The sequence below is a fragment of the Fulmarus glacialis genome, unplaced genomic scaffold, assembly GCF_000690835.1.
Source record: "Fulmarus glacialis isolate BGI_N327 unplaced genomic scaffold, ASM69083v1 scaffold43002, whole genome shotgun sequence".
In the NCBI taxonomy this organism is placed as follows: domain Eukaryota; kingdom Metazoa; phylum Chordata; class Aves; order Procellariiformes; family Procellariidae; genus Fulmarus; species Fulmarus glacialis.
Window position 1 is genome coordinate 13,895 of NW_009198046.1, and position 20,414 is coordinate 34,308.

The following is a 20,414-nucleotide window of genomic DNA, read 5'->3' on the forward strand; positions in this document are numbered from 1 at the left end:
GCTCGCTGGTGGGGTGGGGTGAGGAGCAGAAAAGGCCTTGACTCTGTGTAAGCCCTGCTCAGCAGTAACGAAAACATCCCTGTGTTATCAACATTGTTTCCACACACAAATCCAAAACATAGCCCTATACTAGCTACTAGTAGAAGAATGTTACCTCTATCCCAGCCAAAACCAGCACACCAGGATATAAATTTTCTGAGCAACAGGCTTTAAAACTGAAAAGTGATTGTTTATGGCTATAGATGGAACAATGTGACTTTTAAAACTTGGTCCAGCAGTGGTTTGTTTACCTGGGTGTATGCACATACGCTGTTGCTTTCTGCTCAGTAGTCCATTCAGAGGGCTTGGGCATTTCTGCAGAGCTCATCTGATGGAGTTTCTTTGCAGCATTACGCTCTGAGTGAAGGAGCTGAGGTGGCGGCTTTGGCTCCCATTCATGGTATCCACAAGAAAGAAATTGCTGCAGTCCGGTGGTGTATTGAGCTCTCTGCAGTGATGTCTCATGGCAGCACAAATCCTGCCTGGAAGCAGATGAGTGCCAACCTCTAGGTCCTTGGGAGAGCTGATCATTCCTCTGTTTTCCCTAGAGTGCACACCAGGCATCTTGTGATTCCTAACTGGTGAAATAGGATAGAAAACCTAGTAATTCCTAATGGTTAGTAGATTTTCCTGCAGGAGCAGGAGATATGTTCAGAGCCTCAGGGCCGGTGACCCACTGGTCTGCAGGCTCACAGGCTGGTGTTGCTGTGCTAACCCACAGCCCAGCAAGGCTGCTGGGGAGAGAAAGTCACTTCAACCACGGATCTTTTTTCACTTCAAGGCTTTGGAAGTTTTCTTTGGGATCTGTACTCTGCAGAGATCTGTTTTTTCCCTTTAGTCAGCTGTCTTTATTCCTTTTCCTCTGTTCTCTGTTCTTGCCTTGCTTTGATAGATAGGAGCAGATAGACCATAATTAAAAAAAAAAAAAAGCTATTTCACTTCCCAGAGACAGCGAACAGGCCTGTGAATGGCACCTTCTGTTTCCCGTCTGCCTGGGTTCACCTCACACCCATCAGCCTCAGCGTTAGTCTCATTCACATTGAGCTGTTAGGTTTGTTTCGCTCTCAAAAACTCTTTCGAGTTTCACACTGAAGTAGTTAAAAATCCCAAACTTGCTCATGTTTCCTCAGGAGTGACATTAGCTATCCCCAGCATAGGTTTACTCAGGTCACTGGAGCTTTCTCTGAATCCAGTTTGACTTTTGAGATGGTTACAAATCCTTGAGATCGTGTGAGTTTCCTGCAGAGCTGGAACTGCTGTAACATTGGAGGGATCCTGGTGCTTTTGGTGGAGCTTGTATGTAAATACAGTAACTTGGTGAATGAGAAACCAACAGTATAATTCTTCAGCATTTCTTTAGTTTCTTGAAGCCTGCCATGCCTTTTGCACTGATACGAGACTTCTGCAGTTCCCAGCAATGAACCCCCTAAAACAAATGACTGAGATTGGTATTATTTATAGATAACCACAGGGATCATTCATTCCTCTCAAGCTGTTTATTTTTGGGCAGCCCAGTGAAACTGATGAAATTGCCAGTTGTCTGAAATGCTACTGCCAGTTGTTTGAATGAACGGTATTGATTATAGTTACAGGACTATTCATCTCATACTGGCATGCATACAATACATGTATTATAGAAATGTTGTCTCTGTTGACAGCTGGGTTATGAAATGATACACTGAATTATATGTTCTTATAGGCAGTGTATACGTAGACTTTTCTTAATCCTAATTCAAAAGTATTAAAAGTTACTTGAAAGAATACAGAATGGAGTATCAGACACTGAAGCGTATTATAATACCTTTATTAGAAACAACCAGTTAACAAATTTACGTTGAAATGAGCTGACACGATGAAACCTCAATGGGTGCTAACTGGCCTAAACAATCTTCTTCTGTGGAGGTGGAGAAAATTTTATTTTATTAAATGAGTAAAGGATTTCTTAGAAGATGCACATAGAAAAGAGACCATTTAAATCTACTCTATTACCGCAGTTTTGTTTTAGAATCAAAGAAACCTTGAGGCAAGCCCAGTTTTCAGTGCATACAGTAGTAGTCTTCTGGCTTCATAGCAAATACGTTCATCTTTCTGATTTTTTTATTTAAAAAAAAATGCAGTGATGCAGTGATTGTGTTCGTCTACACTTACCCTCAAAAGTTTTCCATCCTTCATTCTGTCGCTTACTTAATGGTGTGTATCCCAGTTGCCTGGGTTGCTCTGTCACATTGCCGTTTGGTGTGGGATTCACTGGAGAGAAGCTCAGCAGATGGCCCTTTTGCTGCAGCTTCTGTCCCTTCACTGGAGCAATCTGTTGTTCTAACTCAAAAGGGATGAGAACAACCCCCAAAAGTTGAAATAAAAGCCCCTCTCATGTTTTAGAGAATGTGATCTTTCATTGATGCATTGCTGTGTATTTGAAAGATTCGTATTTTGAAAAACTATGATTGTTAAATAAAGATTAGGGAGATTTTTAAGTACTGTGCTTGAAAATTTCCATTGTCTTGCTCTGTAGTCATGAGTGATCAAAAATAGAATGAAATGCTCAGAGCATTATTTTTTTGGGTTTTACTAATGCTTACTTGATTATATCTGAAATAACACCATTGTCTCCAGTAGCTGGCCTGAGAGCAGACTTTCCCCATATTTACCTGAACTAATTGGTACATTGAACCATAAATTCAACCATACACGGTGATGACAGATGTAACTGTAGAATGCTTAGGTGTTTTTTAACATGTATGTGCAATTGTAGCAAATCTATTAAATAACTGCATTTAAGGTTTCATAAAATATGTAAGTCCAGATCACAGCTGGAGTAGATTGACTTAGCATGCCTGATGTAAGTGGATGGAAGCAGATTTATATCACCGTGATTCTTAAAATGATATTTAACAGTTCTTTTTGGCAGTATAGTGGATAGAAATCTTTACAAATTTGTGTGTTGTTCAGTTGCCAAAGGATCATATTCTTCTTCAGCTTGCATTACCTGTGATAGCTTTCAAATAGAATATTTTTTTATCATAATTTCAATTTTCCATGGCATAAACTATCAATTTCCTGAACAGGAAAATAATTTTTTTTCTCTTGTTCTTTCTGCCTTTTTCTTCATAGTCTGAGATTTTTCTTTACCAATAAGTAATGCATTTGTAACCATGAAAAAGCTTCATTTGAGCATCTCGTCATTGGTTTTTCAGATCTTAGCAAGCCACTTTTTATCTGTCTGCTTCCTTCTGCTCAACACTTCTGCTTTCTTTTCCTTTGTATCAGTCTCTGCAATGAAGCTGTGGTAATACAACCACATATAATTGATGGTGTTTTATTTTAAAATTCTTTCTCTAAAAATTTAATCTCCTTTTATGAGATGGGATATTTACATGCTCATCCTCTATAAAAGTGGATGAGTTAGCGGAATAAATAGCCTACACGTTTATGGGAGAATAGATACTCCACCCCCACGCTGTCAGTGTAGAGAGAGAGATGGATTCTTTTGATAACTTGTGCGGTGCAGTGGCTGACAAGATACAGCAGCAAGGATAAAACTAGCTACCGCACTTGGCAAAATTTAGGGGTCTCTTCAGCTGTGAATGGCTCTGCTTAATTGTTACCAAAGCCTCCCCTGCTGAAATGATGCATCAGAGCAGCACAAGCTGAACAGCTGTGATGGCTGAACTTGCTCCTGCTGCTCGTGAACCAGATATACTGTAAATGCAAACAGTAGGTGCTCCCCTTATCTCTAATTAAAGCATGGATGCAAGTTTGACTATTCAGCTGCAGTATCAAGTTACTCAAAAAGCTAACCTGGGAGTTGAAAAGCCGGTATTTTTGCTTGATACATATTCTTAATACCTTTGCTTTCCTGGCTTCCTCGGCAGAAAGGACAGCTTGAGGGTGAAAAAAATGTACAGCGGTGAATCTCTCTTTTTTTCTTTTTCTATTTTCTTTTTTTTTTAAATTATGGAAAACTGTGATATTTTCTACTGTTCACTTCAGAGTAAAGAGGAAAATTTCCTGGGAATTCTAAGGAAAGATGGCCTTCCCTAAGCAGTATTTTCTCATTCTTCTGTGGAGCTGCAATATGACTGATTCGGTCTTGCTTGTCTTTTAAAAATACAAGATCAATTATGATAATAAGGATTACATGTGATGGTTATCTGTATTTTTAAGAAAATGAAGTCAGAGGAGGAAATAGGGAAGGGCAATATTGTCATTTGAGAGGATGTTTATATATGGCTTGTAGCTAAAAGTCTTTATGTATGTTATTCTTCAGTATTCTGTGCACTTCTCCATAAAGACATTAACAGCTTGTTGGAGAACTCAGATGTTGAAATTGGACACACTAATGTCCAAACTTGCCTTTCAACAGTCTGCTCAACTGTATAAAATGCTGGGTGGATATTCTAATTCAGGCCCCTACTTCGTTCTTCATTAGTAGCAATATCCATTGCAAGAGCCAATGTGCCGGTGTGTAGTCTCCACCATGATCTTCCATTAGATGTCAGTCAAATCTCTGCTTCTGGATGTTTTTTTGTCTTTCAAGAGAGTGAGAACATGTGGGCTTTCTTAGCTTAAGGAACTGGTTATTTTTCAGATCCAGTTAATCACAAGCCCAAGTTCTTCACCTGAACAATCTTTCCGGGGTCAGCTCTTCAAGTTGCTTTCTCTAATCTTAGGCAACAATTTTACTTTTTAAACACAGAAACCCCGATTATGCTATTTTAGAGGAGAACCCTTACCTTCTAAATCATGTTTCCTCTCGTGGTTGATTTTCCTTATTTTTAAAAAGTCTTGTGTTTTCTTTTTTTCTTTCGGATCAAACTTGGTTTTATTCTTTTCCACTGCAATTGCGTAATGGACTAAATGCATGTCTCCTTTTTGTGCAGACAACATCTGCTTATATCAAGGACTAAAATTTTAAAATTATATGTACAGCAGCATTGATTCCTGAGAAGAGTCTCACAAAGGTGAGTTAAGTTTTACAGGCTGAGATGAATTTCTCACTTGCTTCCCCCCGGTCTCCCAAAACTGATATTCAGAAATAAGTCTTTTAGGAGAAGAATTTAATTATCTTGCATTTCCCACATCGTTGACTCTCATTAACTGACTGTGCTTTGGATTCTCTCCCTCATTTGGGAAGTTTGAATGGACTCTGTAGATACAATGGTTTTACAAAGAGACTTCAGAATGTGGCTTGTCAGAAGACTACATCTCTGTACAGCGTGATGAGTTTCACTTATTGGCTTGACCCAGCACATTTAGTCTGCTTAGCTGAAATAACGAAAATCCTAGATACTGTACTTACTTACATTTGTTTGAACTGTCCTTTTGGTAAAAAAAAAAATATTTTTATTGTGGCAGTTTGATGGTTTCTCTTTATTCCCTAGTAATATACTCTGTGTTATGTTTTTATTCAAAGTTAATTGTGTGATAGCAGGATATTTTTTATTTGAGAATAGTTTTGGGGTCTGGGGGGGAGGAAGGAGAGGACCAAGTAAGTGAGGGAAGCCACAGCTTAGAGAAGGATCCAGAGCCAAGAGAGTTAAATTGCGCTTCTTTCTAAGATGTGAAATTGCTTTAAAGTACTCTCTTCTAGGGCACAACCTTCGTGTGTTTGCTGGTGCTGTTTTGAAAGATTTTCAATTACTGTATCATAGGTAGATTTTATGGAAGGGAAGTTTTCTTTCTGAAGAACAGAAATTAAATCATACTTGCTTCTTTTGGAACTAATGTGTAGTGTGTATCCATATATTCATGGCTACTGAATTACCCTGCTTCTGTCAATCTCTCTGTTCCCGTAGTCCCTCAACAAAGTAAGAGGACAGATTCAGAGTATTTTGATTCCTCCAGAGTAAAGAGGAGGCTCCTATCAGCTGGCCACCATCTGAATCCATGTAAAACCCGAGAATTTTGATGGGATGAAAGATTTTTATCGAACATAGATTAAAACAGAATAAAATCCCAAAGGTTCCATGCTTAAAGAGACGCTGTGGATTTATGGATTACATATACTCTCTGCAAAATTGTCTTTCCTGCTGTCCTTACTCATAGCACTAACATGACTGTCATTGGAATAAACCAGAGGGAAAAAACATTTCTTCTTTTTTTCTCGTTTATTTTTGCAAGTAGCAGCAATTTCTGACTTGTTGCAGGATTGCATCCCTGTGTTAGTGAGTCCCATCACTTCCCGTCTTCATTTTTTACACAGTAACAAGAAAAAGAGGAAGAGCTGTATATAAAAGTATGCTGTTAAATCCATAAAAATTTTTGAGAGCTGGACTGAGTGCGGGACCTGAAACTGCCTTGAAAATGATCTTTAAAAACTGACTTTGTATCCAGCTGAGGATGGAACAAATACATTGAAGAGGATGAGAAAAAGAAGCTGGGATAACACAAATTTATTACTTGAACAAAGAAAAATACGGTAACTCAAATCCTGGTTGCTTTCCTTAATAGGATGGCTTCAATAGGATTTAGTTTAGGACTAGTTGCACTAAACTATGGAAAAATGGAGAGCCAGGAAGGGGTGGTTATGTTTGTTTTTAAATTATTTTGATGGTTACAAAATACTCTGGGAATTTTCAGTTCATAGAGTTAGTAATTTGGTTTGTTTGATACGGTTTCTGCAGGTCTCAAGACTTCTTGAAATATTGGACTGACAGTGCTTAACTAAAGCTAGTGACAGCCTAACTGCTTTTGCATTTCTGGCATGTTTTTGCAGACTTTTCTTGGTTTAGTGGAAAACTATAAAGGTCACTAGTTTGCTATATGTCCGTACAGTAACTTCAGTGTTCACAACCATGCTCCTAACCAGAAAGGGTGTTACAAGTGTATTACTCTAATGAGAAAGATTAGAAACAAGTCAGAATATTTTTAAATGTTTCACATTTACTTAGTGCAGATTCAACAATGAGTTTAGCCTCAGAGGCAAACGGCATAATATAGGGACTTGAATGCCTGTTTTTCTTTTATAGGTGATCTCTGTAGAACAGGAGGTAAGAAATATTGTCTGGGCTTCTTTGGGAAGCTTGGAAGAGCTGATGAATTCATCAGTACTTTTTATGCAGCTCTACTGAAGGATTTAAATCTTCATGTCTTCAATTTATTAAATTATTATGAGAAAGTCATACTATTGTTATCAAATTCATTTTTCTTAAGCAAGTTTCTATGCTATTTTTGTTATAGAAAGGTATTGTCTCACTGATAACATTGCCAGTGGGAAGGAAGGCTCGGACTGGCTCATGTAAGTGGAAAACATACAGAGAAAATCAGAGTACAAAGAAGTCGTCTGTGCCCATAACAGATGTTTCTTGGAAAATGAGGTCTCTTACACCTTCTATTATAGTCTGGAGAGACACTTCACTTAGTCCATTAATCTATCTGAAAAGCTTTACTACCTGAGTTCACCAAATAAATCTATTTCAAGGCCTACAAAATTTTCAAGTCCAAAAATAATCTGTTGATGGGCCACTTCGAAAAGTTTGACACTGTCAGGGAGTCTGTTTGAAAATCAGACTAGGAAAATTCAGTAACAATAGCCTGGCATTAGCTCCGTACGATGTATTAGTTTAAACAAATACAAAGACACATTATCATAGTCCTTTCTATTGTCTGCTATTTTGATAGGCAGTATAGAATTACATAAGAGATATATATATGTGTGTGTGCGGAGAGAGAGAGAGAGTTCCTGTTTTGGAACCTAAGTTTGTGATGAGCTGCTTTTTGCTGAATGACGTGAATACTTCTCTTGATGACTATTACACTGGTTTTAACAAAAGAAAAATATTTATTTTTTATTTAAACTGAAATTGGCACTGACATTTGCAAGTTACAATTCAGAGTCATTAATCTATAAAACCTGGAAGATATTGTGAATTAATTTATAAGAAATTATTAAAGCTGAAATTTAATACATTTATATTTGGTGGGGCACGGGTACATTTAATTTAAAGTAAGGTGTTACTTACAATCTCTAACTGGAGTCACATACCAGTTTCTATTCTGTTGTGCACAGCAAGCTGATTTTTTTTTAAAGCTTATTTGAAAGAGAGCTGAAAAATTAATGGAGTTCATTGAGTTCATGAAACAGTTCCTCCCATGGTTACGTCTGTGCCTGATGTGAATAAGGGCTTCCCTACCTACAGAGCCTAGTCGTGTCGTCCAGAACTGGCAGTGTTTCTCTCCAGTTTGTCATCGCTCGGTAAGATCCTTCCTCCCCTTAGCGCAGTTTGGTTCAGTGGTTGAGCTCCCAGAGCGGGTGGTGCTGCAAACAAGGGATAACCAGCAATGGGCACAGGCCTTCAGGGTGACCATGGTCTTCTGGAAAGAGCTCATCCTGCAGCTTACTGCAGAGCTACAGCAACGGTACAGCCGTGTGAGAACTTTCCTTAAGACAGAGAAAGTTGTTGTCACCTTGTCATCCAGACTGCTACAGTTGAGCTGTTTGGTGCTGGTAGGTTGGCTACAGGGACTACTGTCACAGAGATACATGCTGCCATTTCAAGGGTGTTCCCCCCAACTTTGTACTGGTCTGGGTATTGCACGGTTGTATTTGAGACACTGGTGAGAGTCATCTGCTCGTTCCTTGGCTGAACAATGCCCCCTAAACGGGCTAATTCCGTGTGGTACGGCAAGGACTGTTTGTTTGAGAGCTGTGGAAGGTTCACTGAAGTGACTTACTGAGGGAAGGATCCACAGTGCTCTCTAAAGAGAATGCTCTTTAGAAATTCATACTTATTTTCTGCCATAAGGATTAGAGGTTTTGTTCTCAAGACCAGAAAAGACTTGGATAGTGTTGCGTTTCCTTTGTTGTTTTGGACTTCCCCCTGCCTCAGTTTCCCTCTCCCTCCTAAGTTTACACAGTGTTTTTGCAGGATGCTTGGAATTTGTTGGTGTATACAAGCAAGGTGTTAGCAGATTTAGTGATTCTTGTGAAAAGCCAGAGGAAAATCTTTCAGATACTTCTAATAAATGCTACTATTACAGAGGGATTTGGATTAAGGACCCTAATGCATCTCTGAGGATGGAGCACATCTGTGAACCAAGAGGCTAAGGAACGAGTTGGAAAGTAGGCCTGATACAGATGATTAAAGAATAGGTTGAAAAAGTATTTTTTTCAATAGCAAGAAAATTACTTAAATATGTATTTTATTTACATGCAAAGAAACATTATATAAAAACAGGCCTATGTTTGAAATACAGTACAAATTATTAAATCCAATCGTACCAGAAACTAATAATGTGAAAATACTAAGAAGTTTGCAGTGAGCAGGCTGTAATCAGTTGAAACAACAAAAATTGATTAAATCAGTGATATTAACCTTTGTGAGTATTTGATACGCAGCACACAGTGTCTCACCTATCAAATCCCTCTTTTTCAATCAAAAGAACTGCCAGCGACTTCAGACGTTGCTTGCAGTAAAGATATAAAAAAAAAGGGACAATGAAGATGCTTTTGCACATAAAACTTCTCTTCCTTGAGTCACTTTAGACTTTTCAAGGGGCACCAAGAGTTCAGGCTTAGGAGCCTCTTGGATAGGAGGATGAGGATGCAAAGCATGGATTGTAACCCACTGATGAAAAGCCATGGTATGAACAATGTGTGTAGTGTGGTAACTTCGGTAAATGTCAGAATATTTTCAGAGGAAAGCTAATGTTTGTTAACCACGTTTCCAATATGGAGGAGCTGTAATGGAGATAATCCAAAATTTTTAAAAAATATCTGTGGTTCTGCATTCGTTTGTATTTATGCTGATGAGACCACAAACATGATGACATCACAGCAATACTCTCTGGCCTGGATGATGGTTGTGAATAAAAGAGCTTCTAACTCACAGCAGTGGAAGTTACGGGAGTCTCCCCGTTTTCTGTTAATTCTACTAGCAAGTTAGGGAGAGAGAGAGGGGAGAAAGGGCTGTTCTTTGAAGTCATCGATTTGCAGGTGTTTTCCTGCTAGGAGAGATTTTAGTAGGTGTTAGCAGAGAAGAGACTAGGGAAGTGTGGAATAGTGTAAATCAGACTAAATCGTCTGAGTACCCCTGGTACAGCATCACTGAAGGGGGACCTCCTACCAGAGTGAGCCTCTTGGTAATCTGACCCTCAGCTCTCACTTAGTGTCTTGTGCACATACTTCAGTCTGTGTCTGTTCATCAAAACACGCAAGCGTGTGCTTAAATTTGTGCACGCAGCTTTGGGATCTAGGACATTTAGTAAAGCCTTGCTGGTGTCCGTGAAGCAATTCTGTACATGTAGAATAAGGTTGACCAAGTTGTGGTTCTTCAAGAATGTGTGGTTCTGGAGAAATTCACGTGCTGCCCCACACTGCCACTGTCTCACAACACACTAGGTTTCTGATGAGGACTTCTACGACCTCTTGAGTAGAACCAAAGGGCTGCTAGTCTGGCTTTGGTATGAGGCATTTAGCTCTTCTCTGTCAAGAGAAGATAGGAGTCGTCCCACTTCTCTATCACCATCACATCTACCCCTTCAGGCCACAGTCTCATGCTGTTGCTGATGATTAATGAGATTGTTCTCTGCTGATGAATGTAGCAGGGTCTCCTGCAGCACAGAAAAGCAATGGAGTTGCACCACATTAACATTTCACTATACAGCTGGCTGAGAGCAGACTTTGAACCAGTATTTAAAGGTACAACAATCTGTCCAAACCCTCTGAGATTAACAAATAATTTCAAACTAGGCCTGTCTCACTTGGCCGCCCCCTTCTCCTCTGAAAGGGCAGCAGTCAGTTAAAAATTAACATGTAGCAATGTGACTTTTCTTTCACAATCAGGCTTTTGCTGTATCATTTCCATCAATTTTGGCTTCCACATTATTCAGCTGTGCACCAGACAACTCTTTTGTTATGTGCCAATTAACCCAGCTTGATAAATAGTGATTATGCATAATTTCTACAGAATAATATTCTTGTTGTTCCCTGTAAATAAGGCACTGGCTTAGCTGAGGGTACTGGTCTGTGAATTACTGTTGGATGTGATCATGAAGGTCCAGGAGGCTGGTAGCAAGGACTCTTTGGACTGTAAGGCAGACAGAAATGATACCAAGAATAAAACTAGATGGGAGGGATACTTTTGTTTTTGTAAGGGGAGGTGGGATTTTGGTTTTGCCATTCTGTAGTTTGCTCTTTCCATGTACTGAATAGGCCTCTCAGTTCTAGTCCAGCACTCACTGAAGTCCGTGGGAGCTTCTCTAACGACGTTGGTGGATACTTGATTGGACCCCTAAGGAGCATCTTCAAATGATTTCCCTAGCTGCTGAAGCCAGGTTTTCACAGCCATTCTGTCTCCTCTTCTGCATTAACTGACCTGAAGCCTCTCAGGCTGATAAGCTGACAGCAGTGGCACACGAGGAGTGGGCGAGAGTTGCATAGCCCCATGAACCTTGAGTAAACAGGGGGAGGAGATACGGAAATGTGAAATCCAGTCCTCTGGTCCGAGATGTACTTGCAGTGACAGCGCTTGCTGGAATACTGTCGCAGAGCCTCCAGGAAAGTGTTAGGGACTGTTGCTTTGGGTAAATTGGGCTGTCTGTCAGCCAGCACCATGCTCTGCATACAGAGAGCCAACTGGAAACCCTCCGGAGCTGGAGGCTGCTTGCACAGCTGCTGTTTTGGCGATCGCATCCCCTTCCTCCTTGGACAGCCTTAATCCTGGCCTTTTCCTTGTAGTGAATTTTACCCAATTCAGTGATTCCAGGTGTGTTTGCCATTTTGCCTCTTCTATCTCGTCCTCTGTAATATATCCCCACAGGCCTGTAAATGGCACCACCTCAGCAGACTCAGCTCATCTTTCATCACACTGCCAGAGCCTTGTTTTGATTTATTGCCTTTCACCACAGTGGCCCAGAATGAAGTCAACTTCTGAAATCACTTAGGGAAGGATCTGCTGAACAAGCATACATTTATTTAATAATATGCCTCCGCCTTTTTACTTCCTCCAGACAGGGATGTTCCAATGAAATAAGAAATCCCTTCAGTGTATCGGAGTGCTGGAGATAGCTGCTGCTGATTCACAGCTCTGAGGCGCAGCATTGCCTTTAACTGCTGCGCTTCAATTCAGCCCTACGTTCTGCCTAACATCCTCAACTGAGAATTGCTGCTGTTCTCTGATGGGTGTGACTTATTTTTTCTTCATACCACAAAATGCTTGGTTTTCTCTTAGCCTGTTGTTTAAAGTATTGACGAAATATGCGAGATAGATCGTCTCTGAAGATGATAACAATAGCTACTTGGATACTTCCTGGTCTACCACATCTTGTCAAATTCACATTAAAAACACTTTTTTGAGCATGTCTTTTTGTTCCAAGGCAGAGTGCTTAATGTCTTGTGGAACTCTTATTACTTTGAATAAAATCATAGAAACATTCATGATTTTATGTTGTACTATTAAATGTTACTATGGTTTTATTAGAATATGCATATTAGTAGAGTATATTGGCTGCCTGTAAGTAAATGGCTGCTAGATTTCCTTGTGTTTTATAACTGAATAACTTTTGAAAGAGTAGGGTTTTTCGTATTTTTCCTCTGACCAACATTTTTAGAAAAATTGATTCAGAAAATAAGAGAGAGAGTTACAGTCCAAAGTGATCACAGCATGCTGGCATATCATACTAGATTAAAATGAAAAGCATTTCCAATGGTGCAACAGATGGAAACAAGTTATTTAGCTCAAGTGTGTGTCACATATTTGTGTTGCGTGCACACTGTCCATGTTTCTGCAGGGATTAGTCACGAAACACGAGTTGGAGTCTCAGATGTGAAGAACACAAATGATTATTGTTTTCTGTGAATATATTTAGACTCTCCTGGGGAAAACTTTGCCAGGTCCTCTGGCTCCCTCACACAGGTGTTAGGTCATCTTCCACGCTTCAGGGAGAAAGGAGTGTGTGGTTATGTGTATAGGATAGACTAAGCCTTTTCTCAAAGGGCAAAAGCTCAATGAACTGCTTTACATCCACACGTTAAGTCTCGTAACACTCCCTAAACTTGAGGCCAGTGCCTGAACTCTTAAGCATCCAGGATCGTGGAGCTGCCCATCAGGAGCAGAGTGTTGGCATTGCACATGCTGCTTTTGTGGCAAGGCATTGATTATCCTGGAGAAACTGAGCAGAAACATCTCTTCATCGAAGCACAAAAGGCAGATACCCATGCCTTTCCATTTCTCTCCAGTGGTGAGTTTAACTGTCTACAAAGAGAAGCCTCTTGCTGCTCCTCCTACAACTATCTCCTTTGGTGTCAGGACCAGCATAGGCAGTAAGCGGAAGAGCTCACAAGTAACACAGATCCACAGCTTTAAATCTGAGTTCTGAAACAGTGTTACAAAGTCTTCTTTCTAAATGCTTTTTGTCTTAAACTGCATGGTATCTATTGGATGTCTTCCCTCCAAAACTAAATGGAATTCTCCCTTGTGAGCAGCTTGGGGGGGTGGTGGGATCAGGATGGAAAGTGGTCTGTTGACAGTAGAAGATCGTGGATTGCCAGGATGGGTTTAAAAATGGAAAACTTGGTTATAATTTGTGGTGCCTGGTCTGAGAGCTTGAACTCCATCTTGTAAAGACACAAGCAAGATAATGTATTCTGATCAGCACATACTTAAGTATAGTCCTCAAATGCCTAACATATTTTTTAAATCATTCTCCAAAAAAATCAGTTGATTTGTATGGCACGCATATATCTCCTCTCACCTTTAATCCATTTTAAGCTTTAAACCTGTTTTGCTTCCCTCAAACTCCAATAGATTATAGTTCAAATTGAGCCATGATAATCTGATTCATAGCCTTTCAAAAAGAATGTTCTCATAGAACTCGGAATCCATGGTGTTTTAAAAAATCAGAGTGTAATAGAGATCCCAGTTAAACAAAATCCTTTTGTAATTTGGACCTACTGATAAGGGGCCGACACGGTTCCTGGAAACTGGGTCAATTAACTCCTGGGTTTCTTCCGCCATCAGAAAGGTGTTGTAAATACAGATACTACTTTTTTTTTATTAAAAGTAAAACATATATTATAATTTGGTTGGTTTGCAGGACAAGATACTCATTTTGTGCTTGAGTTTCATCAAGGTTCTACAAAATTATATTTTTTTTTAGCTTTGTGGCCAGTAACCTGAAAACAGAGGTGGCTCAGACTCTACATAATCTTAGGTTTGGAAGCAGCTTGGGAACTAAACAGTATGTGAGTAGGTAATAGCACAAGTAGCATAGCCTGTTCCAAGCCACTCAGGCCACCTACAGTACGTTCTCTGACTAGATGAAGAACACCTTTCAGAAAGCTAAGCACAGCTTTCTCAGGACAATCAGAGTGTTGTTCAGCCTGACTTTCTGTCTGTCTTACAGTTTGGTGCTCAAGGATGTCCTTGTTATTGACATTTTAAATATATTAGCTAGTTTTTTAAAATACCAAAGCTTTTATTTGCCTATACATGAAATGGGCAGTTTGGGGGCAGAGAGGTTTTGGTCCAGGTTTGCCTTTATCTGAGTAAAGTTACGCTAATGGACAAAGTACATCAGACCTGAATGAACTTCAGCTACCTTTCTCTGAGTGCTTTCTGAAAGGCCTTTCATCAGCCTTTCTGTCTAAAAGCATCTGGCTTCAGGTAATGCACTTCTTTCTCATGAGCAGTCATTGCAGGTCTCAACAGGCATGTATTGGCATCATGGTGTGCATGAGACTTTGTGCTGCTGGTGTTCGTACTAGCACTGTTACAGCCTAAGTGGTCTATTTTTATTGTTGCAAGCTGGCATTTTTCATATGCTCATAAAATTCACACAAATGTTTCAGTGTGAAGAGAAGATCCAGCGCGCAGCAAATTCATGTACATTGGTAGGGTTTTATTTGACTGTAGTAGTATATATAAAGGCCAAAATGTGTAAAGTTTAATGAGTCGAGTCATGTATGTCATAAATAACTTGGCATACTGAAGGAAACCAAGGTTGTGGTAATGTATTTGTACAGCACCCAGCACCTAGAAGCTGTAATTGTGATCAGGGTTCCAAAGACATCCTGAAAAGCAAATAAGAAATAAAGACTCACTTAATAATGTGTGATGGAGTTGTGATAGGGTGACGAAAGTCATCTTGAATGGGGTCTTGACCGGCGAGTGTTTGGGGATGCTTAGATCTGGACGTTTGTTTTGGATTGCTTTCCAGTAAATGGTTTGTAAAATATGAATGGATTAATCCTTATGCCTTTCATTTGCAATTTAATAATACCCCCCTCCCAATGCCTGAATATACTGTTTTTATTTTATTGGCTCTTCTGAAAAGAAATGCAAACTGAAGGAAGTGTGTATATATATGAAAGCAAGCTGAGTAGTTCTTTATAAAAAGAACTAGATAAAACACACTGCAGTTGTATCAATGAGAAAACTGTTGCCATAAAAGAAGTAACAAGAGTAAATCATAATTTTGTTTTGCGCTCTGCCGTGAGGTTTTAGGTTGTTTTTTTTTTGTTTTGGGGAGATTTTTTTATGTTTGTAAGGGCACATCCTTTGTTAGGTAGGATGAGAAGTGATGTTATAGTCAGTATCTCAGGAGGATTTGTATCCAATTCCAAGTTGTAACTGCCTTGGTTCCCTCCTACCCCCAAGAATATTCACTATTAACTATTTCAGAAATTGATATTTTCAGAAATGCTTCTTTTCTCAGCTGAATTTTAAACAACTCAGTGGGATATTTTCTTCTTGACAGAATTCAGTGTCTTAACAATTTAAATGTAAAAGCTAGTTTTATTGGCCATAGGTGAATGCAGTTCACTTCATTTTTAATTTTTAATATGATGAGTTTGTCTCTAAAGGAAGCTCTCAAGTCTGATTGCCCCCTGAAAGTAGCTCATTCTGCATTTGGGGACACTGCTATGCTGAACTCCTCGGGGCTCAAGGGAGAGAGAGTATGCTTTTTCATCCAGTGTATTAAAATGAAAGGGAAAGAAAGCAGTAGAGGCATTGTTGGTCTCTCTAAGAGGCTGTATGCTTACTGTATGAAGTGACATTAATGATAACCCTTGTATTATTACAGCGAGGAAGTCATAGGATGGAGCCTTAGATAGGAAATAGCAACTGCTCTGAGATACCCTGCGTATTATTCCATTATAAAGTAGTCCTATTAGTCTGTTGGCAGAGGCTGGCATGAGAATTGTCTGGAATCCAAGACAACTGGCAGAGGAAAGTGGAGGGAATAAAATTATTTCACAGCTGAGGGAAACACAGAACACAACCTCAAGGAACTGGTATGAGCAACGCGCAATAATGTCAGTTGTGATTGTGCTCCTACAGCGCCTTTCGTCCCAAAGAGCTGTATAATTATCAATAAAGCAGGCCTTATGGTGCCCCTTTGACATAGGTTAATTTTGTCAGACCTGTTTTATAAGAAATTGATAGGAACAAAGGGGAAATTACTTGTCCATGCAAAAAGTAATGAAGAAGATAAAGCGTCTGAGGTATTGTAACCTCCAAACCCTGACTCCAAAACTACCAGGCTGTTACACCCCTGGGCAGAAGTGCACTGTATGCCACGCTTGGGAGGATTCTACCGACTTTTGCAAGTCAGTTGTTAATGATATCATCTAGTGGAAATGGTGTATTAAGATCCACCCATTAACATATTTCTTTTATTGGCTTTATACATCTTTTCTTTAAAAAAGCAAAATCCAAACTTACTTGTAAATGTTCCTAGTAACGCTTCAGTTGTTTATAGCAAGAACTGGAAGTAAAAAAAAAAAAAAGAAAAAAAAAAAGAGGTGTCAGAGAAGTTTTGACTTTCGCTTCCAGGCAATAGACAGTAGAAATGTCAGAGCCTATACAACCTTGCTGTGTCAGGAATACTCACAGTCACTAAAAGGCAGAAGAACTGAATACCATTAGAAGGCAAAAACTAAATTTTAAAAAGACACAAAACATCTAATAACTTGTGTGAAATGGGGCATCTCTTGAGATTCTGGCCTGGAGCCTTCCTGGGGTCTGAGTGAAAAAAAATCGCATCTGGTTAATCTTAGCAAGTTTCTGTGGTGGGGCTGATTTGACTGAAGGGAGGATGAAACTGCTGGTAAAAAGGGGGCTGGTGTTCATTGAGTTACACTGACGTTTAGGATGGCTCAGCTGCTATTCAGTACAGAAACAAAGATTTTTATTTATTTGGGTTTTTTGATTGTTGGTTGTTTTTTTTTTTTTTTTTTTAAAGCAAATTCTTCCTACTGCTGTGATCATTCTGGCTCTGAGCATTTTCCTTCCTTGGCAGGAAACACTTCAATCTTTCATGATCTGAAAGTTCCTTATCTTCTCTTGACATGCTTGAGAATTCAAGGGTTCTGTCATACCATCCCTTCCTCTCCTGAAAGTGATGGCATGTGGCAGCTAACTTACTCTGAGAACAAGCCCAGAGTTAAGTCTCCATTAGTAAATACTCACTTTGCACCTAGTGCCAAAATAACGGCTTATTATGATCCCCCGTGGGATAGCTGCTGCTCAGGAGCTCTGTCCCTTGTTTGTGGAGGTTGCAACTTTTTCAGATGAGGTTATAAAGCAACTTGGTTATGTGCTGTCCTTGGAAATGGATGCACATCCACAATATTAATAACTATAATTAAGAGCCGTTTCATAAAGGCATAGCTCAGCAAAAAAAAAGGGGTTTTTTTTGAGGAATGAGGTTGCATCAGGATTTGTCCAAATCACTTCTTTAACAGCCAAAGTATGTGTTTGACCATCTGCATTTTTCAAATAGGGAAAAACAAACATAAATCAACTGTGATTAATTAAGGAAAAATACCAAAATTCTTACTCAAACATGAGGATTGTTCTGATTGCCAATAGAAAGTAGTTTGTAAAAAGAGCTTAAAGCTAAGGTTTAGTTAGCCTTTTTAAAATTTTGCTAATGGCTCACTGATGTTAGAATAATAATGTAACTAAAATGAATGTAATTACATCTTTGGTTTTTGGAAAACAAGTAACAATACGGCTATGGGTTCATAGATGTTCAGTAGGTTCATCTGATCACATAGGAGATTAGGTCACAAACTAAACAAAAGACCTAATGCTACAAAATTGTAACAAAATTATGAGTTCAAAAATGCAAATGAACATTGAGGACCAAGATAATTGGCCTTGTAGCTTCTCCTTATAAAAACAAAGGTTTATTTGCCTTTTAAATGGGCCAGTAAAATTGAATTGGCACCCTACAGTGCATGAAGAATAGATAGTCAAGAAAAATAAGCTGTAAGAAATAAGCAGAGGAGCTTAAGAGATGAAGATTTTTCAAAACTAATAGAAGACAGTCTGTAAAAGTGTTAAATCTTAAAGATCTGCAGTGAATACAAACCTGAATCAGGGGAAATAAGACTGGGCAGGGAGGTGCACTTGTTAGAAGTTATTGTTGGTGATCCTCCAGAATTTTTAGGAAAAAAGTTGCAAATATCTGAAAGGCCAAATCAGAAGCTCTCACCTGCACTGGGATGCTCCATGCAAGCAGCAGCTCCATGTTGGCTATTAGGTATTGTGGGGAGAAGGTCCTGCTTATGGTCAGGCTGTTCACAGACTCTGATTTTTTTTCTCAGGTTACTCATAAATTGAGAATGGGCTCTTTGCATAAATGAGCACAATCTGCTATGAAAATAGATACACCTTAATTCAGTGTTTTAAAATAGTCATGCAGAACAGAATTTTGTCCAAAGGACAAAGACCTTGAACCATTTTTAAACTGTTGACCACAGTGCCTAGGTGCCATATGTCTAAAAACAGAGAGCACAAACTGGACCAGTTCTCAGCTGGTTCCCAGCACAATGCAGAGGAACTGGTCCATGCTGGAGCCAGCCGCTCCGTTGGTTACCTTTAGCACTGCACCTATTCTCTCCACTGACTCTATGGGATGTAGGAACAAGCAGTCCTAATAAGAGCTAATCTGTATTCTTCATTATAGTCCTACACTTAGATAGCATGGTAGGCTTTCTGAGCCCTCTCGTGACTCTTTTTTCAGATACTGTGTCCCTGTAAATCTGAGAGATTTCAGTGGAGTCACAGTTCAAAAGTATTCCTGAGCCTTATACCTGATAAGAAATAACGGGTGAACCCCCGATCATTTGAAATACTCTGGGTTTTTGGGGTCAGGAGACATTTGAGAATATGTTTTGTTTGCATTGCAAGAAGGGATGTTTCCTGGAATACTTGCTCTTCTCTGCTTTCTCTGCAGTACAAAATCTACATAAAAAAACCTAGTAAACTAGGCCATTAATAAATATGTGAAAGAAGCCTGATCTGTGAGGTACTGACTCAGTGTATGTAAGGACACCCAGCTCTGCTAGCCCCGCCTCAGTGATTATTCCCATGGAATTAGAGGGCTTACACGCCATTGAAATGATTTGGAGACTGCCAGACTTTCTAATGTAGTCTTTATTTTTCCCTTCTTTTCACCTGTAAGTTAGTGCCTTTTATTTGTTACTTCAGCAGATAATTTTTATGGTAGCTTTTCTACTTTATATCCTGCTGGTATATAGTTTAACAAAATGCCTTTTGAAACAGTGTATTTAATTCCTCAGTCATGCCTCTGGGAATAAATGCTCGCTGTATTATCACTTCTTTTATATCTTTTCTTTATTGTGGTTGAGAACTTCTGCAAACTTTTCTTTCAGAAATCACTACTTCTTTTTCCCTCTCTGTGCCTCATGTGCATCTCTTTTCTGTCTACACCAGCTGTTATTTGCTGCTGGTATCAACGACTGGTCATGTCCTGTTACAGTGGCTTAAACACTTAAAGAAATTCCTTAATAGCATTTCTTTTTTTTTTGCATCTGGATCTGCAGAAAGAAAATCAAATTTTCACGCCTGACTACCTATTTGATGCTGTGTAAATGAGCTGATATTGTGGAGAATCCTTTTTAAAATTACTTTAACAGTCTTTAGTGATTCTGAATGGTAGCATTTATGGTAGGAAATGTTTCATGATGGTACTTTGGGAAGTAACGATGCTGTATATTTCCGTGTAGAAGTCATGTCGTCTTTACCGGTAATTACTTCCCCTTGCTTTTTGCAAAGTTAAATATGCAGCGTTTTGGCAAAAGTGCTTAATGGGGCTAGTTGGAAATTGTTCTTGACAAGCGAAATTGTTAATGTTGAATGAACATTTTTCTGGGAAACTTATTTTCATTACAAGTGGGACTTGCTCATCTCAGTCCCGAAATGTTTTGATTTAGAAGTGCTGCTATGCTGTAGTGTGTTTCAGTTGTACAATCTTTATTATGGACCAGAGTCCCAGCATCTCATGTATCAGGTTCCCTCGCTATCACCGATGCAGTCTCCCTCCATGGAAAGAACCCAGGGTCATGAGAAGTTTGCTCTGTTCCTACAGAGTTGAACAAAGAAACTCTTTCCCTGCAACTCCCA

General features: G+C 39.3%; 1 protein-coding gene across 1 annotated transcript in view; it reads left to right on the forward strand.

Annotated features, from left to right (window-relative positions):
• The window catches only part of LOC104073101 (glutamate receptor 3-like), a gene marked incomplete at both ends in the record, with an annotated part of 34,803 nt that overhangs the window by 13,306 nt on the left and 1,083 nt on the right, over positions 1-20,414 (forward strand). The window lies entirely within an intron of this gene.